General features: G+C 39.4%; 1 protein-coding gene and 1 non-coding gene across 3 annotated transcripts in view; both read left to right on the top strand.

Moving 5' to 3' along the window:
• Positions 1-27,089, top strand: part of LDLRAD4 (low density lipoprotein receptor class A domain containing 4) — a 658,664-nt gene that overhangs the window by 216,515 nt on the left and 415,060 nt on the right. The gene's annotated exons all lie outside the window — the stretch shown is intronic.
• LOC129081823 (U6 spliceosomal RNA) lies at positions 26,715-26,821 on the top strand. The gene has a single exon (XR_008530341.1). It is a non-coding gene; the product is annotated as a U6 spliceosomal RNA (small nuclear RNA).

Here is a 27,089-nt window from a genome sequence, read left to right as displayed (position 1 = left end):
CTGTTCCATAATTAACTAAGAATGAGTTTTAATATATGTTAAATGAAAACATTACAATAGGCTCTGTAATGTGATACTATATCTATCTATATCTATACTTATCTATATCTATATCTATATCTATAGATATAGATATAGATATATATATTTAACTGAACTAAAGGAAACAGGTCCAGATACTAGCACTGATTAGCTTTGGTGATAGAATTATAAGTATTAATTTTAAAATGTATTCTCTTTCCATTCTTTTCCATAGTGAACATTATTGCTTTTTTTTTTTAAATGTTCTTTAATGACATATTTTTCTTGTGTAGAGGCACATGTTATATAAATAGCAAGTCAATTTTAAAATTATCAGTAAAGGCTCTTTGTTCTGTTTCCTGCATACTTTATGATGATGTTGCTCTGAATAGAACTACCTGTGCAGGAGTCTCACAATCGTTTCTCACTGAGGAAAGGAGGGAAGCAAGCAACCCGGCAGGTTTGCTGGGTTTGAAGTTTGTGTGGTGTTCTGAGAGAGTGACTGCAAGGGATATAGAACTGTGTCCTTGTCTGTAAGCAGCTTATCATGGACAAGGAACACACTCAAAGCAACTAGTGAATTATACAGTGTGCTGTTTAGTTGTACAGTACATGTGGTTAGAAAAGGTGCTCATAGTGTGATGCAGACAGTGGATGCAAAGGGAATAGGAAGCGAACGAGGAATGTAGTTAGGAGTCATTAGGGAAACACTTTAGTATAGTATTCATTTGTTTGTTCTTTACTAGGGAAACACAGATATTCATCCTTGGAAAGGTCTTCTGTGTAGTAACAACTTTAGTACTCCTGGATCAATCTTTTGCTCTTACCTTGAGTGTTGTTTCTATGAGTTACTCAAATAGAAAGCTCTATTAACTTAAATTAAATCTTGGTACTGCCTTTTTATACATGCATGGAAAACTTTGTTCCCCTCACATATCTTCATTAATGCTACCTGAGAATAAAAGCTCTACTGTGGGAAACAAAACAGATAATTCTAGCACAAAATCAGGCTGCTTTTAATTCTGTAGTCACTATGGCATAAATGATAATTGGTGATCTTTGAAGTGCTCTGTAGAGAATGGTGAAATTCATTACAAAGAAATTTTTTTTAAATTAATTTATTTACTTTTTATATACATTTGTCTCTGCCTTCCCCCCCCTCTTTCCCTTGCCCCCTCCCACCTTCCCTCCCTCAGCTCTTCCCCTTTGGTTTTGTCCATGAGTCCTTGCTATATGTTCCTTGACTTTCCCCTTCCCTTCCCTTTCCCTGCCACCCCCTTCCCTCTTGTCTCTGTTGATTTCTTTTCCTTTCAGTGTTGCTGGTCATATTTGCCTTGCTTCTTTGCATTGTTGGTTAGGTTCCGCTTATAGGTGAGATCATATGGTATTTGTCTTTCGCTCCCTGGCTTATTTCGCTTAGCATGATGCTCTCCAGTTCCATCCATGCTGTTGCGAAGTTTAGTACTTCTTTTTTCTTTCTGCTGCGTAGTATTCCATTGTGTATATGTACCATAATTTTTTGATCCAATCATCTACTGATGGGCATTGAGGTTGCTTCCAACACTTGGCTATTGTAAATTGTGCTGCTATGAACATTGGGGTGCATAGGTTCTTTTGTATTGGCGTTTTGGTGTTCTCAGGCTATAGTCCCAGCAGGGGAATCGCTGGATCAAAAGGCAGTTCCATTTTCAGCTTTCTGAGGAAATTCCACACTGCTTTCCATAGTGGCTGCACCAGTCTGCATTCCCACCAACAGTGGACTAGAGTTCCCTTTTCTCCACAGCCTCGCCAGCACCTGTTGTTTGTGGATCTGTTTATGATGGCCATTCTGACCGGTGTGAGGTGGTACCTCATGGTGGTTTTGATCTGCATTTCTCTAATGGCTAGTGATGCAGAGCATCCTTTCAAATTTTTATACCTTTTGCTGATAAGAAAAATTCAGCATTGTTTGTTACTTATGCACATGAATCCCCTCCATTGACAGCTTCCTTTTTTGATAGCACCTAGTTTGTATCTAGATGTAGAGAACTTCCATAAAGGTAAATTGATTTGAAACTACAATATACTTTATGTAAAAGCCCATTAGATTAAAGTCATTTTGTTTAAAAGGCTACCTGTCTCAAAGTCACAAAGATTACCTACCTGGGTTTTATTAATTTTTGACCATAAGGACATACTGATTATTTATAATTCAGAGTAAATACCTGTTCACTGTAAATTACGTGTTTATTTCAGAGTCAATGAGTGTTCTGTAAGAGGCCCTCGCTACTTTTCAATGGAAGGAGAGAACAGAGCATTGTTTCTTTTTCACATTGTCTCCCTAAAGACAGTTAATGGAATGATTCACAGGTCCTTCTATAGAAAAACTGGGATTGTTGGATGTTCAACTGAAATAAAATATTTGATTTTCGAAGAGCAATATTTCTTTACTCCTGGATTGACCATGTTATGATATCAGCCTTTAGAACTCAGGTTCTGTAATATTTATTTGATATTTAAAACTTCAGCATAAGAAAAAAAATCCTTCTGAGTTAAAATGAGGATTGTTTGATCTTTGACATCTCAATTCTATCCATAGTCTAATTCCTCTCAAAAAAACAAAAACAAAAACCCACCTTCATAGTGCCTTAACTTTTAGTATTAAGAATACTTGAGATTCAAGTCCCATTTATTAAGGCAAAGTTAATGAATACTGGCCTTGGCTCCTGACCCTTTATCTGTAAACAGCTTCTGGGGGAATCTGGGTCATGGTTGATCTTTATGGTTGGTGTCTGAGAGAACCATTCATCATTGTAGGGTGTGTCCTTGAGATCACTGTTGAGGACAGGGCTCTGAGCCAGATTCAGCAGGGTTAATCCATACACAATTACTGTTACTGTAAATCATTCAGAGGTAGAGGGCATTTCTTGGCTATCCGATACAATCCGGTACAGTCTGATGGACAAATCCTTCTTTATTACTCTCAATGTGTGGTTGTTCAGCCTTTTTCCAACAACTGCAGTGATGGGTAGCCTGTTGCTCATTAGGCAGCCCATTTCAATTTTGCATGGTTCTTAATTATTAAAACTTTTGTCTTTTCAATGGGTAGAAGCCATAGTTTTAACTCAGGGATTGTAGTTCTGAGCTATGTAGAGTCATCCTGTTTGTTGTCTGCCCAACAGTCCTTTGGATATGTGAAGGGATGTATTATAACCCACTTCAGCCTCACTGAATCACAACCTGTAGAGATGGAGCTTGGCATCTTAGTTTTAAATAAAATCCCCGGATTCTTTTGATCAACACAGACTCTGAGAAATATTGCTTGGGGGAGACCAGTGAGTGGCCTGTGACAGCATGAGAGAGTAGTGTATCAGGTGGTGCAGACAGCTGGGGGGATATTGCGCAGAGGAGGACATGGAGTGGGAGACTTTCCAGGATACATAGGGACTAGCAGACAGGGAAGGAGTGAAAGGGGTCTCAGACATGTATAGAGCATTCCTTGGGCTAGGAAGGGGCCTGCTAGGTTTAGAGGCAGGCAGCAAGCCTGGTATAGGTGATTATAGAGACCTGGATGGAAGACAGGCCAATAGTCTGGAAATGTCATGCTCAGAAATTACACACTACATTCTGACAGGCATTAGGAAACCACAGTCAGTTTCCATCTGGAAAGCTCTGAACAGGAGAGTGTTCTAGACATGTAGCTGTGGTAGTGTGAAGAGAGTAAACTGAAGAGGGTTGATGGGCATGTAGGTGACTGAAAGTGCAGACTGGGAACATGGAAGGTCTGGGGTGACTGCCCTTTCTATTTTGAGTCAGGGAGTATAAAAAGAGAAGGGACAGGTTTGGGAGGAACTATTTGTTTCTTGATGTCTTAAAATTGGATGTATTATGGTATATCCAAGTAGGACTACTGAGGAAATAGATTTGGAGCTCAGGGGAAGTTTCCTGATCTAAAGTTACAGATTTTGGGATATAGATAGTTGTGAAGAAGAGTCTCTGGAAGGAAAAGATGAGAGGCCTGATAATGGGACACCAACACTTAGGGCCTGAGGAGAAAAGAAGAGAGCCGAAGAGAGAGAAGAAAGAGAAGAAAAGCAGATACATCTGGGGTGGACCTGGAAAGAGTGAGGGCCTCGATGTCAGGTGCTACAGCAGGATGGGGAGAATGCATGTAGCTGTTTGGCCATGTGATATGGGTGCTACCTCCTGGCCTGGACAACCTTTCAGCTGTGGCTACTCTCTATTTAAGGAGCTATAGTTATTAATAGTCCAGTCTACACCAGAACTTAATTTTAAAGATCATATTTAAATTGAAAAAATATTAAAAACATAGGTATAAACCAGTTATTCCTCATAAAACAACTCTGACTTTATTTGTTGTCAATCTGTGGTCCCTCTGTCCAGGTAGATGAGAGCCTACTGTATGCCAGGTGGTTTTCTGGGTGCTTTCATGACACTTACCTGAATCACTTCATTTATATTATTTCTCTAGGCACTTTCTTGTAGGTGTTTTGGAACTAGGTTGTTGTCGAACACCTTAAGTTTTAGAAGGCGCTGCTAGCCAAGAGCTTGTTTCAAGAACTTGGTGCTATTCATGATTTCTAGTTTCATACATTTTGGGGTGGAGAGGGACTTGATATGTTTCTAGTTCCATCTCTCCCTTTACCTGTGGGGAAACTTGAAACTAGTGAAGTTGGATTAGTTGTCCAAAGTTATAAGGAGGGTGGCGGAAGCCCAGGCTGAAATGAACTGAGTTGTTTTCACTTCATAAGCCAAGCACCATCTTCTTCTTGCCTGCCACCCTTTTAAACCTGAATTTGTTTATCTAGCGAAGTGCTAGGACTTTATGTTTTTTTTTGTCCTATTTTTGTTTTCACCTATTCCTAACTATTTTATTTGGGAGAAGGAGGAGGAAAAACTGTTTGGCTCTTTGTTTTGTTGTGATTCTTGTTTATTTTTTGTTATCGTATGTACTGGGTCCCACTACACAGCTTCTGGGTAGACGTTATCACATGACTCCTCCTTAGGGCCAGAGTCCCCACAGGCAGAACGGCACTTATTCTTTTGTGTTTGGGAGGTCATGAGGGTGCTGTAGCCCTGGTCCTGCCTCTTTGGAGAAGCCAAGTTGGTGCAGTCTGAAGAGGCTCTTACCAGTGGGAAGGGCTCTTATAAGTTGAACTTTGTTAGTTTAACCTCACAGCTTCCAGCAAAGCCTTTAGCCTTTCTGACTTCAGTCTTTCTTGTCCATAAAGGAGTAATGGGTAAAACTCCTTGACTGTGGGGAAAGACCAGCCTCATAATAGATGTGAAACAATACATTATGAAGAAATATAACATTTTAAATGTTATCAGAATTGAAAAATGACCCCAGGGTCTTCTTTAAGATGAAGTATTTGACAGCTTGAAGTTCTGTGATTCAGGGAGTCCCTGAAAGAAACATCTAGGGGTAGACAGCAGGAGCTCATCACTAGGGAGAGAGGACTGGAAAGGATTAGAACTTCTCCTGAACACAGACGAATGAGAGCCCTGCATAGGGTGTGCCCCCTTCTCAGGAAGCAGAGAGGCACTTAGCAAAGATGACAGGAAGCCAAGTGTGCCACAGGAGGGACATGGGGTTCAGGAGGAGCATCAAGTTTCAGTTTTGGGGCTGGGATGCCCTTAGTCCTGTTGATCATGCCGCTGATGTTGTGAGAAAGTATCCTTAACAACCCCCCCTTTCTTTTTACTTGAATTACTTTGATTTGTGAAAGCTGGGAGGAGTTAATAAGATTTCCTAAGTGTTCTGAATCTCCAAGGGCAAAGTTGTCACCTCAGTGAGCATTCATTCCAGACTCTAACAAGTTTATATGTTGGATTAGAAACACTAATGAGTTTTTACCTGTGCCAGGGTTTTGTCAGTACCAACTACTGGGGCAGCTTCCATTCCTTGTCTTTTTGGGTAGGGAAGTACAATCCTCTTCGTCCATAGGAAAAAGCAGTCAGGGGTTTCCTCTGTGGATGTGGACTGGGCCAGAAGGATGGGCTGAGAAGATGAGATTTACTCTCTTGCTTGAAAGTTCTCCAATTTCAGAGGCAAGGATCAGGAGAAAGGCTCTCCTGTCCTTTAATCGCACTGAAACCTGTCAACATCAGGTCCACCTAACCTTCCTGACAGCGACCCAGGCACATGAGTGAACAGCATTGCTGAGCAGGTAATGAGGTCCGTTACTCTGGGAATATGGGCATGAGCAGGCTCAGTGTGGCAGGTAATGCTGTAGGGTCCACAATGAATGGGCAGGGTCATGCTACATTGTCACCAGGTGCTAACTAGGCATAGGTTTTGTTTTCTTCAGTGATGGTGTTGTCATTTTGTTACAGCTGCAGTTTCTAATGTTTATAACAACTTTACAAGCAGAATCAGGTATCTGTTGGATTTTGGGAGCTTATATGTCATCTTGTTGAGATGAACATACTGTGTATGACTTTTTCCCTCAATGTCATGTATAATTCATCATTACTGATAGGCATGTTTTATCTCTGCCTCTGTATCTGTCCCAATCTCTAGCTCTGTCTCCACACACATACATACTCAGTTATATATCCTTGATATGATATATATAATGCATAATATGTAACATATATAACTTATATATAACTATACAGTATTTTTTAAAATTATATTTTATTGATCATGCTATTAGAGTAGTTCCAATTTTGCCCTTTTTGCCCCCCTCCACCCAGCACTGCCCACTCGCTCAGGCGATCCCCACACATTGTTTATGTCTATGGGTTGTATGTATAACTTCTTTGGCTACTCCATTTCCTATACTGTACTTTACATCCCCATGGATATTCTGTAACTCTTTGTATTTCTTAATACCCTCACTTCTTCACCCATACCCCCATAACCCCCTTCCATCTAGACACCATCAAAACTCTCTCCTCCATATCTATGATTCTGTCTCTGTTCTTGTTTGCTTAGTTTTAGATTCAATTGTTGATAAATAAGTATTTATTCCTATTTTAATGTTCATAGTTCTGATCTTCTTTTTCTTAAATAAGTCCCTTAAGCATTTCATGTAAGAATGATTTGGTGATGATAAACGCCATTAGTTTTTTCTTGCCTGGGAAGGTCTTTATCTGCCCTTTGATTCCAAATGTTAGCTATTCTGGGTAAAGCAATCTTGGCTGTATGTCCTTGCTTTTCATGATTTTGAATATTTCTTACCAATCCCTTCTAGCCTACAAAGTGTCTTTTGAGAAATCAGCTGACAGTCTTATGGGAAATATCTTAGGTAACTAACTGCTTTTCTCTTGATGCTTTTAAGATTCTTTCTTTGTCTTTAAACTTTGGCATTTTAATTATGAGGTGTCTTGGAGGGCACCTCTGTATGCTTCCCGGATTTGCATGTCTATTTCCTTCAACAAATTAGGAAAGTATTCTTTCATTACTTTTTGAAATAGGTTTACAATTTCTTGTTCTTTCTCTTTTCCTTTTTTTCTCTTTTTATTGTTCAAATACATTTGTTTCTATTTTGCTGCCACACTTTTGAGTGCCCCACCTATGCCTACCTCCCACCCTCAAACATTCCACATCTTGGCTTTATCCAAGGGTACTTTATACATGTGCCATCCCCTTTATACTTGACCCATCTCCTTTTTCTCCTTGTTACCACCCTCCCTCCTTCCCGCTTGTTATTGTCAGTATCTTTTTCTTTCAATTTTGCTGGTTATATTTTCCGCCCTTGTTTATTTTGTTGATTAAGTTCCACTTATAGGTGAGATCATACGGAATTTGCCTTTCGCCCCCTGGCTTACTTCACTGAGCATAATGCTCTCCAGTTCTAGCTATGCTGTTGCGAAGAGTAGTAGATCTTTCTTTCTTTCGGCTGTGTAGAATTCCATTGTGTAAATGTACACAGTTTTTTGCTCCACTCAAATATGGATGGGCACTTAAGTTACTTCCAGCACTTGGCTATTGTAAATTGTGCTGCTATGAACATTGGGGTGCATATGTTCTTTTGAATTCATGTTTTGGGATTCTTAGGGTATAATCCCAGCAGTGGAATTGCTGGGTCAAAGGCAGTTTTATTTTTAGACTTTGAGGAAATTCCAAATGGTTTTCCACAGTGACTATACCAGTCTGTAAACCCACCAACATTGTATTAGGGTTCTTTGTTCTCCACAGCATTGTCAACAGTTGTTGTTTGTTGATCTGTTTATGATGGTCATTATGACCAGTGTGAAGTGTTATCTCATTGTGGTTTAATTTGCATTTCTCTGATGGCTAGTGATGCTAAGCATCCTTTCATATGTCTCTGAGCCCTGTGTATGTCCTCCTGGAGTGGAGTTGTGTGAGTTCTTTATGTATTTTGGAGATCAAATCCCTGTCTGATGTATCATTGGCAAATATATTTTCTCGCATGGTTGGTTCCCTTTTCATTTTGCTTTAGCCATGCAGAAGCTTCTTATTTTCATGAAGTCCCATTTGTTTATTCTTTCCTTTATGTCCCTTGCTCTAGGGGACATATGGGTGAAAATATTGCTGCATGGAATATCTGAGAGACTCCTGTCTATGTTCTCTTCTAGGACTTTTATGGTGTCGTGATGTATATGTAAGTCTTTTATCCATCTTGAGCTTCTCTTTGAGTATGGTGTCAGTTGGTGGTCGAAGTTCAATGTTCTGCATGCACCTGTCCAGCTCTCCCAACATCGTTTGTTGAAGAGGCTATTTTTATTCCATTTTATACTTCTGCACCCTTTGTCAAATATTAATTGACCATAGAGACATGGGTTTATTTCTGGGCTCTCTAGTCTGTTTCACTGATCTATGTGTCTGTTCTTATGCCAATGCCAGACCGTTTTGATTACAGTGGCCTTGTAATATAGTTCGATGTCAGGTATTGAGACCTCTCCTCTTCGTGCTTCTTTCTCAAAACGGCTGCAGCTATTCGGGGTCATTTATGGTTCCATATAAATTTTTTAAATGTTCTATGTCTGTGAAATACATCATTGGTATTTTAATAGGGATTGCATTGAATCTATAAAGTGCTTTGGGTAGTATGGACGTTTTGATGATGTTAATTCTTCCAATCCATGAGCACGGTATATGCTTCCACTTATTTGTGGCTTCCTTAATTTCTTTCTTTAGTGTTGTATAGTTTTCTGTGCACAGGTCTTTTACCTCCTTGGTTAAGTTTATGCCTAGGTACTTAATTTTTCTCATTGCTATAGCAAAGGGGATTTTTTCCTGAGTTCCGCTTCTGATATTTAATTTTTGGTGTACGAAGATGCCTTTGATTTCAGAATATTGACATTGTGTACCGCTGTTTTCCCAAATTCACTTAACAGGTTGAGTAGTGTTTTTGTGGAGTCCATGGCGTTTTCTATGTACACTATCATGTCATCTACAAACAATGATAGTTTAACTTCTTCCTTTCCTATTTGAATGCCTTTTATTTCTTTTTCTTGTCTGATCATTGTGGGTAGGACTTCCAATGCTATGCTGATAGAAGTAGTGAAAGCAGACATCCTTGTCTTTTTCCTGATCTTAGTGGGGAAGCTCTTAGTTATTGCCTGTTAAGTATGATGTTGGCTTTAGGTGTTTAATATATGGCCTTTATAATGTTGAAGTATGCCCCCTTTATTTCCATTTTGCTGAGTGTTTTTTTTTATCATAAATGGGTGCTGTATCTTATCAAATACTTTTTCTACATCAATTGAGATGATCGTGTAGTTTTTGTCTTTCCTTTTGTTTATGTGATGTATTACAGTTATTGATTTGCAAATATTGAACCATCATTGCATCCCTTTGATGAATCACACTTGATCATAGTGGATGATCATTTTAATGTATTGCTGGATGCAGTTTACCAGTATTTTGTTGAGGATTCTAGCGTCTATGTTCCTCAGCGATATTGGCCTGTAGTTTTCTTTCTTTTTGTGTTTTTACTTGGTTTTGGGATTAGGATGATGGTGGCCTCATAAAAAAGGGTCTGGGAGTCTTCCCTCATCTTGGATTTTTGGAATAGTCTGAGAAGGACAGACGTTAGCTCTTCCATAAATGTTTTCTAAAATTCTCCTGTGAAAGCGTCCAGTCTAGGGCTTTTGTGTGCTGAGCATTTTTTGAATACTGTTTCAATTTTACCAGCTGTTATCAGTCTGTTCTGGCTTTCTTCTTCTTCTTTATTCAGTTTTGGAAGATTATATTTTTCTATAAATTTGTCCATTTCATTGAGGTTTTCAAATTTCTTGGCATAATATTGTTCCTTGTAATTTCTTATAATATTTTGTATTTCTGTGGTATCAGTTATTATTTATCCTCTTTAATTTCTGAAATTACTTATTTCAGTCCTCTCCCTCTTTTTTCTTGATGAGCCTGCTTAAAGACTTGTTGATTTGTTTACTTTTTCAAAGAACCAGCTCCTGGATTGGTTGATCTTTGAATTGTTCTTTTAGTCTCTATGCCTTTCAATTCTGCTCTGGTCTTGATGATTTCCTTTCTTCTACTTGCTCTGGGCATTGTTTGCTTTATTTTCTCCAGTTCTTGAAGCCGTAGGGTAAGGTCGTTTATTTGAAATGTTTCTATCTTTTTTACGTGGGCCTGTATTGCTATGAACTTCCCTCTCAGGACTGCCTTCACTGTGTCCCAGAGGTTTTGGACTGTTGTTTGTCCATTTTCCTTTGTTTCCCAAAAACTTTTTGATTTCTTCTTTGATCTCATTATTGACCCATTCATTGTTTAATAGCATGCTATTCATTCTCCATGAGTTTGAATATTTTTGAGTTTTTTCCTTTGAGACTGGTTTCTATTTTCAAGGTCTTGTTGTCCAAGAAAATGCTTGCTATGATTTCTATTTTCTTGAATTTGTGGAGGCTTGTTCTCTGTCCTGTCATGTGGTCTGTCTTTGAAAAAGTTCCATGGGCATTTGAAAAGAATGTGTATTTTGTTTCTTTGGGATGAAAGGTTCTATATATGTCAGTTAAGTCCATGTGATCTAATGCATCATCCAGTTCCACAATATCCTTCTTGATATTTTGTTTGGAAGATCAGTCCATTTTCAACAGTGGGGTGTTAAAATCCCCTACCATCAGTGTGTTGCTGTCTATATCTTTTTTGGAGTTGTCCAAGATTTTCCTTATATATCTGGGTGCATATAAGTTTACAATGTTTATGTCTTCCTTAAGTATTCATAAATACTTCCTTTAAGTATTATGAAGTGCCCCTCTGGGTCTCTTTTTATGGCCTTTGTTTTGAAATCTATTTTGGTTGATGTAAGTATTGGTACCCCTGCTTTCTTCTCTTGCCCATTTGCTTGGAATATTTTTTTCCACCCCTTTACTTTCAATCTGTGTAGGTCTTTTGCTCTGAGGTGTGTCTCTTGTAGGCAGCATATGTGTGGGTCATGTTTTCTTATCCATTCAGCTACCCTGTGTCTCTTTATTGGGGCATGTAGTCCATTTACATTGAGAGTCATTACTGATAGAAACCTATTCATTTCTTCTCTTTGATCTGTGTTTTTCTCTTTCTCACTCTTTTCCTTCATCATCTTAAACCAGTCCCTTTAGCATATCTTTTAGTGCTGGTTTGGTAGAGATGTATTCTTTTATCCTATTTTGTCTGGGCTACTCCTTATTTCCCCTTCTATTTTAATTGAGAGCCTTGCTGGATAGAACAGCCTTGGTTGTAGGCCCTTGCTTTTCGTTACTTGGAATATTTGTTACCATTTCCTTCTGGCTTATAGTGTTTCTTCTGAGAAGTCAGCTCCTAGCCATATCAGGGCCCCCTTGTATGTTACTTTCTCCTTCTCCCTTGTTGTCTTGAGGATTCTCTCTTTGTCTTTGATAGTTGCCATTTTAATAATGTTGTGTCTTGTAGTGGACCTCCTTGGGTCCCTCCTGAGTGGGGCCCTCTGTGCCTCTTGGATTCATGAGCCCTTTTTTCTCCTCAAATTGGGGAAATTTTCCATCATTTCTCTTTCAAAGAGGTTCTCTATCCCTTGCTTCTCTTCTTCTCCTTCTGGTATCCCTATTATGTGGATGTTATTGAGTTTCAGGTTGTCCTGCATTTCCCTAAATGCCTCTTCATTCTTTTCTAGTCTTTTTTCCATTTCTTGTTCTTTCTGGGAGCTTTTTTCTACCTCATCCTCCATCTCACTTATTCAATCCTCAGCTTCATCCAGCCTGCTTTTGATTCCCTCTACTGTGTTCTTCAATTCAGAAATTATATTCTTCATATCCTCTTGGGTCTTCTTGATAGCTTCTATGTCCTTTTTCACGTTTATGTAATTTGCTGAAAGATCCTGATAGTTTCTCTGCAGTTTCTCATAGTTCTCTTTGAGCTAGCTGAGCTCATTGAGCTTCCTTCGAACCATTGTTTTGAATTCAATATCTGATAGTTCCCTTGCCTCTATTTCATTTAGCTCTCTCTGTGGGAAGTCCCCTTTTCCACTCATTTGGGGGTAACATCTTTTCCCATTTTTGTGAGAGTCTATTAAGTAATTATTTAGTTAATTTATTTTTGCTTCTGCTTCAATTGATCAATCTTTATTTCCTGACTTTTTGGATTAAATTTCTATGGTTGTAGGTGGGTCTTTTTATTTATTTCTTTACCTTTCTTTCTGGGTATGCCTCTGACAATGTCAGTTGTTGACCGTATCTGACTTTAGGCATTTGTTTGAGCCTTCCAGGAATCTACTGTCTGTGTCTGTCTCCTGTGATTGTCAATCTGGTCACTCTGTCATCATCTGTCAGGCTTAGACACCACAGGGCGGAGTAGTGCCTCCTGATTGCGGGACTATCATGCCCTTATAGGCTGCTGTCACTCAAGTCGAGGTCTGCATGAGCAAGATGGAGATCGTGGACTGTGGAAGATTCAGCACCAGGACTCCCCAGTGCCTCTGTCTCCAGTCTCTCCTCGAGGGTCTCTGGGCAGCTCTGTGACCCCTTGGGCCAGGGATCCTCTATTTCTGCAGACCGCATTATAATCACACACCTTGTGGCTCCTGCGCCCACTTCTGCCTCTTTGGGGGCGTGGCTTGCCTGCACAAAATGGGGACTACCGATTGGGACAAGAGTCTGCTCCGGGGATCTCAGTTAATCCTCCAGTTCTTTCCCCAACCCCTCAGTCTCCAGTCTCTCCTCAAGAGCCTCTAGTCAGCTGTGTGTCCCCTTTGGCCAGGGATCCTCTATTTCTTCCAGCAGTATACACTCAACCCCCAGCCCACAAGTGCACAAGCTGTGTGCGGAGCACGCAAAAGGTAGGTTAATTGATTCAGTTTGCCTGAGTGAGGTGGTAGCTCCAGAGTGAGAGGTGGGTTATCACTGGGGCTCTGCTTGCCACCACCTCAGCTCTCTTCACAAAGTTTTCCTCACCAATCTTTCCTCAGGCTCCAGCCCACTCTGCTGCCGCCTCTACCCAGAGATTAAGAAAGGCGGCTGCCACTGCAAATTTTTGTGTTGACCCTTTAAATGTCTCTTTGCATCTCCAGCTGCCTCTCTCTGGCAGAGAATGCCCCTCAGCTTTTCAGGGTTGCTTTTTGTCTGTGCGTTTTCCTGGTATCAGCTGCTATAGTCTAGGGGTCCCTGTTTATGATTCAGATCCTGTTCTTCTCAGGGGGATCCTACTGGCCGTTTCAATGTCCCTCTGGTGCTGGTGCCCGTGGGTGCCCAGCGCACCCTCTGGAGCCCCCACTTCACTTCTCACCTGTTAGGATGTGTGAAAGTTGATTCCACTCTCTGTCTAAAGCTCCAAGGCTCCTCTCCCTCTATTGTTCCATTGTTTTCCAGGTGATATCTCCATTGTTTAGTCACAATTCTAGTTTGGTCTTGGGAGGAGGTCCGCGTGTCTCCCACTCACTCCTCTGCCATCTTTCAAGAGTCTCAAGATCACCTGTTGAGACCTTGGAGCCAGCTGCTTTCTCACTACCTCTGCAGGTGGTCAATCTATTTACTTTTAAAGTTATTATTGATAGGTACTTATTCAGTTTTTCCCTTTGTACCTGTGTTCCCCTGCTTCTCACTCTTTCTCTACATCTACTTAAAGTAGTCCCTTTAGCATATCTTGCAGTGCTGGGCTGGTGGAGGTATATTCTTTTAGCCATCTTTTGTCTGGGAAACTCCTTATTTTGCCTTCCATTTTAATTGGGAACCTTGCTGGGTAGAGCAGTCTTTGTTGCAAGCCTTTGCTTTTCATGACTTGGAATATTTCTTGCCATTCCCTTCTGGCTTGTATCATTTCTGTTGAGAAGTCAGCTGCCAGTCTTTTCGGGGCTCCCTTGTATGTTACCACTCCATTCTCCCTTGCTGCATTTAGGATTCTCTCTTTGTATTTTTATTTGCCATTTTAATTATGATGTGTCTTGGAGTGGGTCTTATTGTGTTTCTCTGGAATGGGACCCTATGTGCTTCCTGGACTTGCATGACTTTTTCTGTCCTCCAATTAGGGAAGTTTTCCATCATTACTTTTTCAAACAGGTTCTCTATCCCTTGCTCCTTTTGTTTCCTCCTTCTAGTATCCCTATTATAGGGATATTACTACATTTCAGGTTGTCCTTTATTTCCCTAAATGCCTCTTCATTCTTCCTGATTCTTTTTACCAGTTATTGCTCTTTCTGGGAGCTTTTTCTACCTTTTCCTCCAGTTCGCTGATTCAATCCTCTGTTTAATCTAGCCTGCTTTTGCTTCCTTCTGCTGTATTCTTCACTCCAGAGGTTGCATTCTCCATTTCCTCTTGCCTCTTGTAGATATTTATGTGTCCTTTTCCATGCTGATATAGTTTGCATTATGTTCCTTGTAGTTTCCCTGCAATTTTGTAATGCTTTCTGAGCTCACTAAGCTCATTGAGTTTCCTTAAAAACCATTGTTTGAACTCAATTTCTGATAGTTTACTTACCTCTATTTCATTTAGTTCTCTTTCCGGGAGATTTCTCCTTTCCCTTCAATTGGGCAGTGTCCATGAGAAACCTACAGCCAACTTCATACTTAACAGGCAATAACTAAGAGCTTCCCCACTAAGATCAGGAAAAAGACAAGGATGTCTGCTTTCACTACTTCTATCAGCATAGCATTGGAAGTCCTACCCACAATGATCAGACAAGAAAAAGAAATAAAAGGCATTCAAATAGGAAAGGAAGAAGTTAAACTATCATTGTTTGTAGATGACATGATAGTGTACATAGAAAACGCCATGGACTCCACAAAAACACTACTCAACCTGTTAAGTGAATTTGGGAAAACAGCGGTACACAATGTCAATATTCTGAAATCAAAGGCATCTTCGTACACCAAAAATTAAATATCAGAAGCGGAACTCAGGAAAAAATCCCCTTTGCTATAGCAATGAGAAAAATTAAGTACCTAGGCATAAACTTAACCAAGGAGGTAAAAGACCTGTGCACAGAAAACTATACAACACTAAAGAAAGAAATTAAGGAAGCCACAAATAAGTGGAAGCATATACCGTGCTCATGGATTGGAAGAATTAACATCATCAAAACGTCCATACTACCCAAAGCACTTTATAGATTCAATGCAATCCCTATTAAAATACCAATGATGTATTTCACAGACATAGAACATTTAAAAAATTTATATGGAACCATAAATGACCCCGAATAGCTGCAGCCGTTTTGAGAAAGAAGCACGAAGAGGAGAGGTCTCAATACCTGACATCGAACTATATTACAAGGCCACTGTAATCAAAACGGTCTGGCATTGGCATAAGAACAGACACATAGATCAGTGAAACAGACTAGAGAGCCCAGAAATAAACCCATGTCTCTATGGTCAATTAATATTTGACAAAGGGTGCAGAAGTATAAAATGGAATAAAAATAGCCTCTTCAACAAACGATGTTGGGAGAGCTGGACAGGTGCATGCAGAACATTGAACTTCGACCACCAACTGACACCATACTCAAAGAGAAGCTCAAGATGGATAAAAGACTTACATATACATCACGACACCATAAAAGTCCTAGAAGAGAACATAGACAGGAGTCTCTCAGATATTCCATGCAGCAATATTTTCACCCATATGTCCCCTAGAGCAAGGGACATAAAGGAAAGAATAAACAAATGGGACTTCATGAAAATAAGAAGCTTCTGCATGGCTAAAGCAAAATGAAAAGGGAACCAACCATGCGAGAAAATATATTTGCCAATGATACATCAGACAGGGATTTGATCTCCAAAATACATAAAGAACTCACACAACTCCACTCCAGGAGGACATACACAGGGCTCAGAGACATATGAAAGGATGCTTAGCATCACTAGCCATCAGAGAAATGCAAATTAAACCACAATGGGATATCACTTGCCCATCAATAAATGAGTGGATCAAAAAGCTCTGGTATATTTACACAATGGAATAGTACAGAGAGAAAGAAAGAGCTATTACCCTTCATACAGCATGGATGGAACTGTAGTGCATTATGCTAAGCAAAATAAGCGTGGCAGTGGAAGACAAATATCATATGATCTCACCTCTAAGTGGAGTCTAATCAACAAAACAAGCAAGAAAATGATGACCAGCAACATTGAAAGAAAGAGAAAACCAACAATAAACAGTGGTGAGGTGGATGACGGTACCAGAGAAAGGAAGGGGAAGGGTCAAGTGAAGAAACAGGTATAAAGGACCCATGAACAAAGTCAAAGTAGGGAAGTATTGATGGTGGGAGGTAAGGGTTAGTGGGGCAGGTGAAAATGTTGACGGGAAAATGGAGAGAAATATATTCGAACAATAAAAAAATTCTTTAAAGAAGTGATTTTTATATCCAGAGTATGATTCACAGTAAAAAGTAAAAGTGTTGCATGTTGACCTGGTACACACATAAGAGTATCCCCCTACATATCACTGGATATATTCTCTGAGAATATATTCTCATCTCTGAGATGTATTCTCTTTCCCTCTCTATAAAAAAGAATTATTACTTTAATTAAGTAGTCCACTAATGGGCCACATCCCAGAGTTTGAAAAACATTGCCATAAAGGAACGTACAGCCCTGGGTCATAGATGAGGGTTGTGGTTTCTGTTCATATGATGGTTGACAGGGAGAGGAAAAGGCAAAGGTTGAACATGTGGAACTGTTATATGTCATAAGAATATAGACTGGGATTAAACTCTGTCATCAATGAGCCCCATGTGCACATACTAAAAACTAATTTTCACTTTGCCTTTATTTACTTGTATTGACTGTGTTGACTGTCTTCAATGATTCTTGTTATGGTGACGCTCAGTATAGCAATAATATTGAATACTTGCTCTGTGTCAGGCATGTATAGGTCCTATATACTTTAGTGTTTGTATGACCTCTATAAGGCAAGTTTTATTTACAATAATAAAACCTCTAAAGGTGATGCTTTTGCCATTTCCTGCTGTGCCAGATTGGCTGAGAGAAACAGCTTGGAATGGTACATGGAACTGACTATTTTCTGTGACATGAGGTATTGCCTTGTTTTTAGATGTAGTCAGTAACTCCTTCATGGTTTTTCTTGCCTCTACCTTTTCTTGTCAGAAGCTGCTACCAAGGTTTTCACACTAAGCTAGTGGTTCCATGTAGGTTTTGTTCTCCTTGAGAAACCAGATTCTAGCAGCAGGAGGTAGAGATGGCTACAGAGAAGATTCCCCTTCTTTGGGATTTAGATTCCTCTGGAAATTTCTGTCTGTGTTAATCTCACTCTAAGGTTTCATGGGAATAGTCTATAGAGAAACTAAGATTGAGGTCTGCGAAATGCCGCTGAGACACAGGATGAGGTAGTGTGCTCTTAGACTGGAGCTGTCCCCAGAGGCATGGCATTCCACATTTGTTGTTATTGGATCCCAAACCACAACTTTCTATTGTCTCTGTTGCAGCATTGCAGACTGTCACAGTCTCCCATGTAAACACTGTGAGTAGTTACTAGTGTGCCTTCTATGAGGCAGAGTGAGTCTATCAGAACCCACATTCAAGGAACTCCTCAATTAGGGAACAAAACCTTCATTAATGCATACATTTTTATTTATGAGGGAAAATTCATTATAGGATTCCCTAAAACAGCAAGGATTTCTGTATTACGTGTAAAAGAGCATTAGGTTCAGGTCAGTTTTATATTCTGTTCTAGACCTACCTCTGCATAACTTGTGGTGATATCTGAGCCATAATTTCTGCTTATATGGGACTATGAGGTAAACCAGATGAAATCAAAGAGCATTTCCTACTTTCAAATTCTACAGTTCTGTTTAAGTGTAAGAAATTGTATTTAAAAAGTAAATAAATTAATTAAAAAAATAATAATAAAAAAAAGAAATTAGATTAGTTTATCGTATAGTTCATCATACTTCAAATATTGTTGAATTTAATAGATGTTTCCATGTGCAGTTGCTGGAGACTCTATTGGTTAAGGTCAATCCTAGCCTTCAGGGAGTTCTAGTGAACTGTCCATTATACACTTGGCCAATGTAGGGTAGAGCTGGAGAATGTCCTCCTGCCACAGTTGAGTTGGGTGACTAAAAGATGTGGGTAATAGTTCTTTATAAATTTTGGTTATTAACCCTTTATCAGATGTATTGGCAAATATGTCCTCCCATTCTGTGGGTTGTCTTTTTATTTTGTCTATGATCTCCTTTGCTGTGAAAAAATTTTTTTGGTATGATGTAGTCCCATTTTTTTCTTAAGTTTCCCATGCCTGGGGAGATATATCAGATAAAATATTACTATGAGCAATGTCCAAGATTTTACTACTTATGTTTTCTTCCAGGATTTTTATGGTTTCAGGTCTAATACATAAGTCTTTAATCCATTTTGTATTCATTATTGTATATGGTATTAAGGGTGGTCTAGTTTCATTTTCCTGCACAAATCTGTCCAGTTTTCCCAACATTTATTGAATAAACTCTCTTTAGCCCATTGTATGTGCTTGCTTCCTCTGTTGAATATTAATTGACCATATAGACTTCAGTTTATTTCTGGGCTCTCTATTCTGTTCCATTGATCTTTGTGTCTGTTTTATATGCCAGTACCATGCTGTTTTGATTACTTTGGCCTTATAGTAAAGTTTCATATTAGGTAATGTGATTCCTCCAACTTTGTTTTTCTTTCTCAAGATTGTTATTGCTATGGCCTTTTGTGGTTCCATATAAATTTTTGAAATTACTTGTTCTAGTTCTGTAAAATACAACATTGGAATCTTGGTAGGAATTGCATTGAATCAATGGATTGCTCTGGGTAGTACAGACATTTTAATGATGTTAATTCTTCCTATCTATGAACACACTATGTGCTTCCACTTACTTGTACCTTCAATTTCTTTCTTCAGCATCTTATAGTTTTCTTTGTACAAGTCTTTTACATCCTTGGTTAGATTTATTTCTAGGTATTTTATGCTTTTTGAAGTAGTTGTGGATTATTTTCTTAATTTCCCTTTCTGTTAGTTCATTGTTGTCATATAAAAATGCAACAGATCTTTGGATATTAATTTTGTATCCTGCTACTTCACTGAAATCATCTGTCAGTTCTAATAGTTTCTTGGTGGAATATTTGGGTTTCTCTATGTATAGTGTAATGTCATCTGCAAATAAAGACAGTTTTACTTCTTTCTTTTCAATTTGGATGCCTTTTGTTTCTTTTAGCTCATCAGCAAAAAACAATCCAATTAAAAAAATGGGCAAAGTACATGAATAGACACTTCTCCAAAGAGGACATAGAGATGGCTAAAAGATGCTTGATAAGATGCTCAACATTACTAATCATCAGAGAAATGCAAATTAAAACCACAATGAGATATCACCTCACACATGTCTGAATGGCTATCATCAATAAATCAACAAATAACAAGTATTGGAGAGGACGTGAAGTAAAGGGAACCTTTTTACACTGTTGGTGGGAATTCAGATTGGTGCAGCCACTGTGGAAAGATGGAGATACCCCTCAAAATTAAAACTGAATCTACCTTTTGACCCAGGGATCCCACTTCTGGGAATATATCCAAATAAACCCAACATCCTAATTCAAAAGAACATAAGCACCCCTCTGTTCATTGCAGCATTACTTACAATCACTAAATGAAGCTTGCCAACTGTCCATCAATAGATGAATGGATAAAAAAACTATGGGAGCTTTACACAATGGAATACTACTCGGCAGTAAAAAGAAAATTTTACCCTTTTTGATAACATGTATAGACTTGAAGAACATTTTGCTGAGTGAAATAAGCCAGTCAGAGAAAGACAGATACCATATGATTTCACTCATATGTGTAATCTAACGAACAAACTGAACGAACAAGCAAAAATAGAGGTATACTCATAGATAGGGAATTGATGGCAGCTATTGGGCAGGGAGGTTAGGGGTGGTGGAATCAAACAAAAAGGAAAAAAGGACTCGTGGACATGGGCAACAGTGTGGTAATTGCAGTGGGGAGAGGGATATAATGGGGTTATGTGGTAATGGAAAAATACAATAAAAAATTTAAAAAAAAAGAAAAGGTGTTTTGTTATTTTTTTTGTTGAGCTATATTTTTACCTACCTTTTGAGAGAAAGGAAGGATTTGTTTGGCGGCGTACCTTTTACTGAACACTAAGCTAAATTCTGGGGAAAAAGGCAAATAAAAAATCTTGCCCTTGAGACTATTAAAATCTAGTGAAGGAGTAAAAAAAAAAATACAGAGAATATAGAGAGCACACAACAAATATTTATTGTATGTTAATTAGTAGCAGCTGTATAAAGCTGTATATAACTGCTGATAAATACTAGAACATTTGGGGTACTGAGAATCCAGGAGTTCCTCAGGAGTGACTGAAAAATCAGTATGAGGCATATTTTGTAGCCTTTCCCTCTTCCTTCCCTGAATCTGTGGAAAGGAAGTTGAAATTGACATTTCCCCCTGAATAAGCTTTTTGAAGTCTATGCCAGTAGTTGGTAAATTATAGCTTGTAGGCTATATCCTGGCTAGCACTTGTTTGTAGACAGTTTTGTTGGAATTCATCACACTCATTCATTTATGTGCTGTTCTTGGTGGCTGCTTTCATGCTGTAATGACAGAATTGAGGAGTAGAGACAGAAAATTCATGCCCTGCAAAGCCATTTACCATCTGGCCTTTTGTAGGAAGTTTGCTGACCCTGCTCCAGTTGCTTCTTCAAGTGAACATAAGGTAAACACATGCACGTAAATACCCACAACTGATTCTCTGGTTAGGTCTCACAGACGAACCAATTTCAGTGGAGCTGGGTGTAAACACATCTCTGCATTTGTACTCAATTATTTTTATCTTTTTTAATGGAGCACTTAACAGCTCACACCCCTTTGTATCCTTTACTTACAGCTGTTTAATTGGTTGTATACGTGTGTGTGTGTGTGTTTGTCTGTTTGTGTGTTTTGTCTTTTAAACAAAAGTATCTCATTTTGACTTCATTTTTTCATCACAACAGCTGTAGCACTCTGGCTTCATGTGCTTTGGGGAGCTAAAAAGCAACTGAGTCTCAAAACTGACTCATTTTTTAGTTTGTGTGTGACATTATACATACATGTATAAATAAATATTATATATATTTTTGCCTCATTGGAATGAAAATGTGTGTCACAGACAATGTGCAAAGTTTTCTTTGGCTGCCTGAAGTTACAGAACTGTGCAAAACAATGAACTGAATACTCAAAAATTATGAATAACCATAGGGGAATGAAACAATTGTGTCCTCCAAATCTGATTTCTCTAAGAAGAGCAAATTCTGCATAGTTGAGGATTAAACAAGTGGTGAAAAATGTGTGAAATTATTTGATTGAACAATTATTCAATCAAATAATTGATTTTCCTCCCTTTTACATTTTTACAATCAGATTATTTCTGAAGTTGAATTTTTTGCTCATATTTTAATTTTCAAAGATTAATATGTTACACTTTTTCAAGAAGGAGATAAAAAATGTATTTAACAAAACAAACAGAAATAAGTCCCTTTTATATATAAACAAAATGGAGATTCCTTATAGCAGAAAATCAGTGAGTTGCTTTTGAATGACACACTGGCATTTCATGTAGTTTAAAATTGTTTTTTGTGGTTCAGTATAGAAATAAACATTACTTTTGTATTACTTTGTATACTTTTAGCTAAAATATGCACTCTTTTATTCTACATTTTCTTTTAGACTAGGGATTTTAAGGCTAGCTGAGTTATTTCCTTACAATAATTGTAGAGTTTTTCAAAATTTTCTCAGATTTTTCTTAAAATGACATGTGGACAGTTCCATTTTTCTTTGCTAACACATCTATGTTTATAAATATTCTAAATATTTCACACATTTTTCACCACTTGTTTAATCCTCAACTATGCAGAATTTGCTCTTTTTAGAGAAATCAGATTTGGAGGACACAATTGTTTCATTCCCCTATGGTTATTCATAATTTTTGAGTATTCAGTTCCCTTATTCATGCAGATGGATTCTGGAGGCAGGGAAAACAGGTAGAGGGAGAGTAATATGAATCATGATTTGATTTGTTTTCAGCCCCTATCACCAGAGATGTCTGCTTTAAAGGTCTTCTGGCTCATGCGTGGACTAATGCGTGGACTAAATGGGAATAAATTGTCACTGTGGGAATAGCTGTAGTCTCTATCTTTGGTCTGTGGGGAAGGTTCTAGAGTCTAGACGATGTATCAAAATCTAAATTCTCACTATTCAGATGTGGTTCAAGGACCAGCAGCACCAGCAGCCTGTGGGAGCTGGTTAGAAATGCAGAATCTCAGGTTCTGCTCCAGACCAGCTGAACTGGAATCTGCATTTCACCAGGGACCCCACAGGATCCATGAGCACCTTAAACATTGGGAAACTCTGGTCTAGATCATTGGTTTCCCCAAATGACCAAGCGTCAGAATCACCTGTGGAGCTGATAAAAACTACGGAGTCCTGGTCCCAGCCGCCTGAGATATTGATCCACTAGGTGTGGGGTCATCCTAAAACTCAGCCAGTTGTGGGAACTACTGGTTTGAAAGGGATCACCTCTGGCTGGTAAAGGGATATTCAAGACCTGCTGAGTGTGTGTCTGGAATTCCTTAGCTGGCTTTTGTCCAGTCTAGCCTGCTGTGAACTGCTCTTTCTCCAAGACTCCATCCAAAAGTGGCCATATCAATCCTGAAGAGCCCATGAAGGTCTGCAGGCCACTGGACCAGTGTGCCAGCACTGTCTGCATCTCCAGCTGATGGGGATGCAGATTTGCAGACAGTCTAGCTACCCAGCCTCCATTCCATTCTCTTCCAGTTCCCATGGAAACAGATTGCTGGGAGTGGGTGGGGAACTGGGCATGGTGCTATCTTTACCCTGTTTTTGGCAATCTGAGGTCTGTTTCCATGGGAACCAGAAGGGAAAGAAGATGGTAGTAGAGTAGCTAGACTGCTTTTAAATTTCAATGACAGCATTTGTCCTCTTTTGCCCAAGTTTATCACTAGGCCAGGGGCCAGCAGTGGCTCTGAATGTGGCTGTGACTCATCTGTAGGGGGAGGGGTTGGGAAGGAGGAGGGAAATGGAGCTCTTAAAATATCCTCAAAAATACCAATTTTCTTTTCTTCCAGAAAGCCATTTTTAGGTGTTGGCATATGTTATTTAAATGTCATCTTTAGCTATCATTTCTTGTATGGTTTTATTGAATATAATAACATGTTTTTACTCAAAGGAAGTGAAGAGATAAGTTACTTCAATAGGAATGATTTCTCTGATGTGGGGAATCCCTACAATTGATGTGTGTGCAGTAAATATTGACTGTCTCTCTGTGTTGGTGTGGGGATGAGGGCCTGGTGGAGTGAAAGAGGGGCTAACTTAGCAGGGGTAAGGTGGGTGCTCTAGTTGATGGGCCAGTTTTGTCTGTGGTAAGGAAAAAGTGAAACATACCTGATGTTGACCTACTTAAGTAATTATTTGAAGATGGAAATATTTAATTCTAATCTAACCAGGCTCTAGGTTTTAACTCTTTGAGTGTTCTGCCAGAGTGGTGTTCACTGGGTCCCATTGAGATACTGTATTTTTTATTTTCTTTTCCCCCACTTCTCTTACAACTGATGGACTGACCACACCTTCCATATATCTCCTGTGGGTCTCACAAGGTCATCCCTGCCCTCTTCCCTGCTCCTCATTACCGCCTTAACCATTTATTGAGGGCCTGTTAGATATTCTGATGTCTTGTACATATCTTTCATGTATTTTCTCATTTAGTCATAACCACTGTCTAACAATTATATTAATTCTTCATTTGACAGATGAAGAGACTGAAGCTCAGAGAGGCTGTGTAATCTGCTTGAGTGCAGTGTGGAGGACTGCTTAGTAGAATTGTCATTCTAAGTGTTGTTTGACCCCAGAGCCATGCTGTCTGCTCTGAGCACAACCCTCCATGGAGTGAACATCTGTTCCAGTGCCAGGGGGGATTACAGAGTCCCTGGCTGCAATAATTTGTTACCTAATGGGAGCTTATTTATCATTTTCTCCTACCAGCCAGCCCAAATAAACAGGCAGCTCCTTGCTCTTTGACATCAGTCTGGTGTATTTATATATGGGTATTTTCCTATTTTAAATGTATTTATTTTTAAGTCAAGTTGGGCAAAATTTAGTTTTGATGATTACATGCTTCGTTTTGGGATATTTGGGGAACACTGGTCTAGAGAGAGTATTTTGGTGAAAAGCATCAATAGCTTGCTTTCCTGTGAGGAACAAAATCAAATCCTTGTTTTTGATGTTTGAGGGAACTTTACTATGCTGGACTGTGGGAAGTTGGGGAATGGGGAGGTGGTGTTACACATTGTGCTAAAGCCTCCTCCTGCCTTCCCTTCCCTTTCCTTTCACCTGTGCCTCCCTCCAGTCCTTAGGGCCTGTATCTGAAGAAGCTTGCTGAGGGCTCCACTGCAGAGCTGGGTTAGAATGAGTCAGTTCCTTCTTGCTGACTCCAGTGGGAAAGAGGATAAATAAGGACTAGACTTTGAGAGGGAAAAAGGAAGAACTGAAAGAAGGTGCTGTTTTGAATACAGAGAAAGTTGCCTGGCAGGCTGATGAAGTCCATGACATCCTTAGATGATGAAAGGCCTCACAGATACTGTACACCTAACTTTGGCAAGTGATGGGAACATGAACAGTGATTTTAGGCTCCAGATTTGGTGATTAAAATTTCCTCTTGCTGCCAGAGCCCTGCAGTTGTCCCAGGCATCCTCTTGTCAAGATCTGATGCTGAGTGGATCTGTGGACATGTCAGGCTGATTCACTCAGCATCAAGGATACTGAGGCTGGCTTTAGCACACTATGTGGAATGAGATAGCTTCTGTAACCACTGATAAGTGCTTCTAAAGCTGAGCACACTCACAAGCACATGGCCTTAGGTACTGTAAGAGACAGCTTCTGATTAATACTCTAGGCTTTTGGAGGGACCAGTTCTATATTCTAGGTGGGCATGTTTTCATCACTGTCTGGGCTGCTTGATGGGACACCCACTACCTGTCTGTAGTGTCTTTCCCCCATGAATAAGCACTAGTTTGCTTTTCTTGTATAAAAGCACATGCATAGCCTTTGTTACCAAGGCAGCAGAAATTGGTCTAATGAACTCTTCCTGCTTGGCTGGAGGCCTCCAGAACACACAGAAATGGGGTTTGTGCGGTCCCATTAGTGAATGCCAGGCAGCCTTTCCCCCAAATCCTCTGCTCCTTTCAACAGCTGCTCTTCAGGACAGATGCACTTTTGTGGCCCTGCCTCATCCAGCCGTTCAGGAAGACGTGAAACTCTATCAGTGTTTCCCTAATATATGTAGAGTCAGGCACTGCTTGTCAAGTGGCTTGGTGTGCTGGGGCCTCACACAGATGTAATGTTCATCATTGCATGTAACTGTACCACTGAGAGCTCATTTATCACACTCAGACTCGTTGCTGCTAGTGATAGCAATTCCGGGGGCTAACCTCAGACAGTACCATTTTGTGTTACATTTTTCAAACATCTGCTGAAATGTTTATCTTAGATTTTTGTAGATTAAATAGTTCCACCAATACTAACTGACACAGTTAAATGAGTTCCGTTTCCACAGTTTGGTATGTCTCAAATGAGGTCTTTAGCTCTCATATGAGAACCTTTAGTTTCTCTAAGGTAGTCATAGAATCTATGATCTTCCTAGGATGGCATGTATAATACATTGCTTCTTCTTCTGGTTCCCGTAGCTGAGGGAAACAGCACAGTAGCTGAGTAGAAGTTTAAGTTCTAAGAGGATATGGGATGGATTTGTACCTCTGTCTGCTCTGTAGACAATGGGAGCTTCCTTTTCTCTGCAGAGATAAGCAAGACTTCTAAATTTTATTGTTACAGGTATATTTAGTTAGTAAGGAGTCTTCCTGCTAGGACTCAAATTACTAAACAACTGTGTGCATGCATGTGTGTGTGTGACTCACAGTTGCACCTACATTAAATAGAGCAATGGTATCTACTGGCCACTGATCAGAACTACTTAATGAAAATTTAGGTGTTCCCTGTGTTTTACTGAAGAGGCACAGTTGTGGAGCTGGTCTGGAGCTTTGTAAACAAGAGACATTTAGGGAATCTTTCCTAATACAAGTGATGAAATCATGTAGATCATTTCTAATAGGGAGCATCAGTTGTTTTATTGTTGATCATTTTTTTATTAGCTTTAAAGTATTGGTGATTCTGTTCCAACATCACCTGTTGTGTAGAGGAGCACTGCAGTTGGTAGGTGTCCTCTATGTGCAGTTTCATTCTTGGGGCCTTATGAAAGCTCAGTAAGAGAGTGCTGACTTTGGCAGCACATATACTAAAATTGGGATGATACGGAGAAGATTAGCATGGCTCCTGTGCAAGAATGACACGCAAATTCATGAAGCATTCCATATTTTTACCCTGAATAGCTGCAGCGATTTTGAGAAGGAAAAACAAAGCAGGAGGGATCACAATACTGGACATAAAACTGTATTAGAAGGCCACTGTAATCAAAACAGCCTAGTACTGGCACAAGACCATACACCTAGATCAAAGGAACAGAATAGAAAGCCCAGAAATAAAACCATTTCTCTATGGTCAATTAATGTTTGACAAAGGGGGAAGAAGCATAAATTGGAGTAAAAATGGCCTCTTCAACAAATGGTGTTGGGCAAGCTGGACAGCT

Source organism: Pteronotus mesoamericanus, unplaced genomic scaffold, assembly GCF_021234165.1.
Source record: "Pteronotus mesoamericanus isolate MK-2021 breed Mesoamerican mustached bat unplaced genomic scaffold, CSHL_Meso_final scaffold_118, whole genome shotgun sequence".
Lineage (NCBI taxonomy): Eukaryota > Metazoa > Chordata > Mammalia > Chiroptera > Mormoopidae > Pteronotus > Pteronotus mesoamericanus.
Note: the sequence above shows the minus strand (reverse complement) of the source record. Positions and strands in the feature narration are given on the sequence as shown.